The sequence below is a fragment of the Sinocyclocheilus grahami genome, unplaced genomic scaffold, assembly GCF_001515645.1.
Source record: "Sinocyclocheilus grahami isolate Dianchi unplaced genomic scaffold, SAMN03320097.WGS_v1.1 scaffold1470.1, whole genome shotgun sequence".
Taxonomy (NCBI): domain Eukaryota; kingdom Metazoa; phylum Chordata; class Actinopteri; order Cypriniformes; family Cyprinidae; genus Sinocyclocheilus; species Sinocyclocheilus grahami.
In genome coordinates this window covers 157,601-164,188 of record NW_015506649.1, presented here as the reverse complement: position 1 = coordinate 164,188, position 6,588 = coordinate 157,601, and the positions used below count along the sequence as shown (strand labels likewise).

Here is a 6,588-nt window from a genome sequence, read left to right as displayed (position 1 = left end):
TTGTGGACCAGGGTCACATATTTCAAAGAATTATGGAATTACATATAAAGATGTACTTAAGTTACTTAAGCTAATTGCATTTAATATACATTTTCATTTAATTGCAACTAACATGCAATTAAATGTCCAAAAACCATGCTTTTGACCGTTCTTTTAAAGTATTTTATTTCTGTAATAATAAAAACTTGCTACTTTTTCACAAGTGTGTACACCCAGAGAGTCCTTATTTTTGAGTTTCATTTTTGTTTTAGGGCTTATTTTAAATTTGGAGAAAAAAAGCCTACATTGAGAGGTAAAGCACTGTTTTCCTTTCCTCTCCAGAGCTTTCCACTGAACTTCACTTTTTCCCGATTGGGAAAGGTTGGCTAAACTCACCTTGGATGTTAGCAATGGCCCTCATGCGTTTGACCCTTTTGTCACCACCAAGAGGAAGATTTTGTCTTTGTTTGAATAGTGATGTTAAGTTCAGAGTCTCTGTGTCCCAGTCCCCCCGGCTTCTAGCCTTTGATAAGACAGTCATAACTCATAACCTCCCTCCAAAGTATCCCCCGCTGACCGTCACTACATGCCGACCGGAATTCAAGACAGTAGCGCTCCCCACTTCTGTCAACTCTATATGCGTACGTGCTTTCTCGACAAACTGCCACTTCTTGAGGGAAAGCCAGAACAGCCAGTCTCCCTTTAGAATGACAAAAGGTACTGCTCCTGCCCCAGCATTTCTTGGTATGGAGGTGTTATAGCAATTACATGCTTGCCTTTAGTACAAATGTGGGAGGGGGGGGGGGTATTCTTTTACGTGCAATGGTATTCTTTCAGTGCTTTTTTGGATTGATTGTGAGAAGAATATTACAACATATAATGTTTTGTGTAACTTACCATACATATTTTCACTGCAGTGTCATCGTCTGCTCTGGAGGGTGGGACGCTTGCCATGGGCATGTGGTCACTTGGCCTTGGTGCTGTGGGGGCCGCCATTGCTGGCTTAATACTTGCAAACACTGACTTCTTGCTGACTAAACCGGCACCTGTCACTGTAGAGTATCTAGGGAATGCCGACCTGAAAACCATCAACAGTGGTAAGAAATGAACTGAAATACAGAGGAAGTAATCCTAGAGATTTTTTAAATTACATTTTTACCAATTGCTGTCATAATCAAGAAAAACAGTGAAGGAATCACAGTATTTATTGAATATTTTTTCATTTGCATCTGTTCAGATAAGAGGACTTTAAAAGCGAAAACTCTCTGGGAGAAATCTGGTGCAGTGTTTATGGCTGTCCGGCGACCTGGATGATTTTTGTGCAGAGAGGTAGTGATCATGTTCATAATAAAGTTCAGTCAGATGCTCTAATTCACTGCCCAGACAGAATCTGAGCACTAATTTTGGGGGAAATTCTGTGATAAAGGATTAGTTTACCCCGAAATAAAAATCTGCTTAAAATGTGCTCATTTTCAGTCCCTCCAAAGATGTAGATGAGTTTGCTTCGGAACAGATTTGGAGGAATTCAGCATTAAATCACTTGTTCACCAGTGGATCCTCTGCAGTGAATGGGTGCCGTCAGAATTAGAGTCCAAACAGCTGATAAAACCATCACAATAATCCACATGACTCCTGTCCATCAGTTAATGTCTTGTGAAAAGCTGCGTGTTTGTGGGGAAAAAAAACAAGGCGTTTGAACTTTTATCATTGCTTCTGAGGAATATGCTATTTCCAGTAAAAACAGTCCATCCCTGATTGTCCTCTCACATCAAAATCAACCAACATATTTGTTGCAAACCATTTTGGACCGTTTCTGCTTGTAAGTGGTGCTTGATCTGTGCATATTTCTCTCCCGATTCAGAGAAAACGTGTTATTGATGGATTGTTTTTTTAATTACAAACACGTAGCTTTTCACTTCACAAGATGCTAATTGATGCACTGGAGACATTTGTGGATTATTGCAATATTGTAATTGCATTTTGGCCAGGAGCGATGGTTTAAAGTTAAAAAGTAGCGTTTCACTTTACAAGATGTTAATTGATGGATGTGGATTACTTGTGGATTATTGTGATGGTTTTATCAGCTGTTTGGACTCTCATTCTGACGGCATCCATTCACTGCAGAGGATCCACTGGTGAGCAAGAACTAAATGCTAAATTCTCCAGATCTGTTCCCATGAAGAAACAAACTCATCTACCTCTTGGACAGCCTGAGGATGAGTATGTTTTCAGCAAACATAAATTTTTGGGTGAAGTATTCCTTAAAAAGAAGCCAGGAATACTACACTACTATTAGTTGCAAAAAGCATAAATACAGTAGTATAAATAATGAATACATGAACATGTGAGGCTGCTGATAACATGATTGTTTATCTACAGGAGGCCTCTGAGCTGTCCTCTCTGAAGCCCCAGCTGGATGAGCTCGGGGTCCCTCTGTATGCTGTTGTGAAGGAGAATGTAGGTACAGAAATTCAGGACTTCAGGCCTCACTTCGCAGGGGAGATTTTCCTGGATGAAAAGGTTAGTAAACATTAAAGGGATAGTTTGGCCAAAAAATGACAATTCTGTCGTCATTTACTCATCCTCGTGTCATTCCAAACCCATAAGACTTTTGTTCATCTTCGAAACACAAATGAAGATGTTTTTAATGAAACCTAGGAGTTTTCTGTGCCTCCACTATAAGCCCACGAAAACCAAAACTTTGACATTTAAAATAATAAAAGTAACCCATATGAATTGAGTGGTTTAATCCAAGTCTTCTGATAGAGCACATCAAATATGGTAAACGGAAGCTCAGTCGTGTCTGCATGATGTGTATTACCAAATAGCGCAAAAAGCTACCAGTAGTTGATTATTCATTCATTATTCTGCCTGGGTGTCTGTTTGTGCACAGCAAGCTTTTTATGGGCCACAACAGAGGAAGATGGGTGGGCTTGGTTTCATTCGCTTGGGAGTATGGCAAAACTTTATAAGGGCCTGGAGGTCAGGTTACCAGGGCAATGTGAATGGAGAAGGTTTCATCCTGGGAGGAGTGTTTGTCATCGGATCTGGTGAACAGGTAATCATTTAGATATTTCATGGCACCCAAGAGAGTGCTTTTGCAGTGCATTTCAGAGCTTCAGCCACGTGCTTGTCCTCACACATCCTGTTCTTTGTTGTTTTCAGGGGGTTCTTCTAGAGCACAGAGAAAAGGAGTTTGGAGATAAAGTCAGCATAGAGTCGATTTTGGAAGCCGCTAAGAAAATTGTGGTAGAGAAGTAGATTTTGTCTAAGTTTGTCAGGTGCAGCAAAGCTGCCAAGTTTGATTTAAAATAGAGATTAAGGAAAGTTCTCCCTTGATCTAGAGTCACAATCCACCTCATCACACTTCATATCTCCTACTAATGCTGTGAATAGAGAGAGAAGCTCAGGTTATGTTGAATTGTTAGCACTGACTGGTACATTTAAGAGCCAAGTGGCAATGCCACAGAGTTGCTTGTGGCCTCAATTTAATTCTGGTATGTACAAATGAGACTAATGTAGTGTAATTAAGTAATATTGTTTTTGCACTTAAGAAATAGCTTGTCATGAAATATTGTATTGTTGTTTTTCACCTTACTGCATTCCTTTGGTTGCCTGCTGCCACAATGGTGGTTTTTTGTTGTATGTGTATTAATGAAAGTCTGTCTCCAAACTCCATGTTGAAAGAGCAGATTTGATGCAAACACATGCTTACAAACCTGCTGGTTTCTGGTCAGTGTGCAGCCAAAGGTTCAGCTTGGGGTGGACACAATGAATAATAAACATGTCATCTCCAAAAATTCAGTTTGTCTTCATTTGACATTCTTTTGAGTATTGTTTATCTACGTGAGAAATTGCATGTATTGCAGTCATTTACATTGTATTTCTCCACAACATAACTTGCTACTGAGCCCATTCAGCTCTAATCTCTGATTAGTATATTTGCACATGCAACAAAGAGCTTTTCTCTGTTCACCTACTATTACGCTTGCATTTTAAAGGCAGAGGACTTTGAAACGGCCTGAATAATAGCATTTTGCTTTTTGATTAATCATGTTTAATTAGAAATCTGTGTTTCATCTGGGGACGCCAAGCCATCCAGTTTAGAAAATGTCTGATTAAAGGAATAGTTCACCCAAAAATGAAAATGTACTTCCCTTCAATAAATTATTGACCAATGGATCCTCTGCAGTGAATGAGAATTGAAGCAGCTGACAAAAGCATCATGATAAGCCACATGACTCCAGTCCATCAATTAACATATTGTGAAATGAAAAGCTGTGTTTGTAAGAAATTCAAGGCGTTTTAACTTTAAAGCACTGGTTCTGGCCAAAATTAGTAAATAATTCATAACTTTTCATCCGGTGGAAAAGTCCATCCCTTGTCCTCTCTCGCCAAAACCCACTGACATGTTTAAAACTTTTTTTGCTTTTAAATGTTGCTTGATCTGTGAATATTTCTCCTGATTCAGAAAAGGATTGTATTTCAGCTGGAAAAAATGTTTTGAAATTAAAAAGGTATATTAATTTGTTACAAACATGTAGCTTCTCACTTCACAAGACATAAACCGATGGACTGGAGTCAAGTGGGTTACTTGTGTTTTTATCAGCTGTTTGGACTTTAATTCTGATGGCACCCATTCACTGCAGAGGATCTATTGGTGAGCAATATGTAATGCTACATTTCTCCAAATCTGTTCCAAAAAATAAATAAAACTCATCTACATCTTGGATGACCTGAGGGTAAGTACATTGAGGAAATGTTACTAATTGTATGAACTATTCTTTTAAATCAACTGTTATATGCCATTTTTTTCTTGGTTCTTCTAAGTATGATGTTCTTCTATAGCAAATGCTAACAAACAAAATATAATCTCAGACATAGTTTAATATCTTTATTACACTGTACCAGATAAAATACACAAGGATGTAACAAAACAATATAAAACAATAAGCACCAATAATAACCATAACAATTGTGCTGAAGTGGGTCTTCCTGGTGCAATATTTTTATATGCAAGTTACATCACACCAATTATTGTACTTGCAGACTTATCAATATGTGCTCTAAGCATCAAACATATATGCAGTCAATCTTAATTTTCTTTGGCGTGGTCTGATTTTTGTAAAATGCCAAATGTATTTGGTGTGACTATATTTTTGATTTAATCTATTATGATCCACATATGACTAATTGAGGGACAACCATAATTTTATAATTATATAGAAAATGATACATGACCACTATAGGTTCATTCACATAATATTTTTAACAATTATACCATTGTGGGTTTACATCCAAAAAAACATTGTCAGTGGTCTAGTGCAATTTACAATCATAAAATGTCTGTAAGATCTGAAAACACCACCTTTGCTAAATAACGTGTTGTATTGCTGATATTACAGACAGTAAGCTGGGTCAGTGTGGTTGAGGATGCTATGGCAGTACTGACAGTATAATGTCTGTCGCTTTAAGTTTAGAATTCTGTGTTTATTTTGTTAAGCATTACACTAAAAAGGATTGTGACGCTGGTGAGCATTGCACGACCAACAGAACTTTATCTGCTGGTACACTTTGAAAGGAAGAACGAGTCTTGACACGGTCTGTGATACTTTGTGTAACAGGACATTCCGGGAAGAAATCAGACAGTTCTGTATAAATCACAATCAAATAGTCATATTTGCATAACATATCCAACACTTCTATATCAAATCTAGACATGTTTTTGTACTATCATCATAGTAACTGGGAATTTGTGCGTTAAATAAAGCAAGCATCAATCCCTGACGGCTTTCAACTGGGCTACCTTTTTCAATACTAGCATACTGTGCTTAGATATTAGGCTAAATTATTTGCCTACAATGGAGTGTTCAAATCAAAAACAACAGATCTCTACTGTCTCTTTAGAGGACATGATGGGAATAACGACAGTGTTGTTAGAGTGATGCAAACCTGTAAAGTTTTAACTTCATCCACAAAAAAAGGTTTGTTAACTTCATCTACAAAAACAACAGGAACCAAACAACAAAAACTACACACCATAACATTACCACAATACGTCAGGGAAAACAAGTTTGATCATATGTGCTCAGGTTACAGGACCAGAGGCTAGTGAATTTACTAATGGTTATATCATATACTACAGACACTATGACTGACATCATCAACATATATACATTATATTAATAAAAAAAAAAAAAACACAATAGATTCCCCCATGACAGCAATAAATAAATCTGATTGTTGTTACCATAATAGTAAATGTCTGAGATGTAATACATGATCAAAGCAGGGCATATGAAGCAACTTTTTTGAAACAAGCATTTTTCCTCTATCAAACATGAGCAAACTCTGTTCTTATAATTTGCTCTTGCAGCCTGAGATCTGTAGTGCTTCTTTCTTTTAGCCCAGGCTCCAGACACATTCTGTCCTATTTGGGGAAATGATTCATACAATCACAAATGCTAATAAAAAGTATGAAATATTTCAATAAATATTATTTTGACCATTCAGTACACAAACTACAATCCAAACAACCAAATGTCTCAGAGACATTTGTGATGACTTCAAACCACACATCTATAAGGGTTTAACAGAAATAATGAAGTA

At 37.3% G+C, this 6,588-nt stretch overlaps 1 pseudogene; it reads left to right on the top strand.

Annotated features, from left to right (window-relative positions):
- Window positions 1-296: 296 nt before the first annotated feature.
- On the top strand, window positions 297-3,783 carry LOC107570531 (redox-regulatory protein FAM213A-like; annotated as a pseudogene).
- Window positions 3,784-6,588: the final 2,805 nt, after the last annotated feature.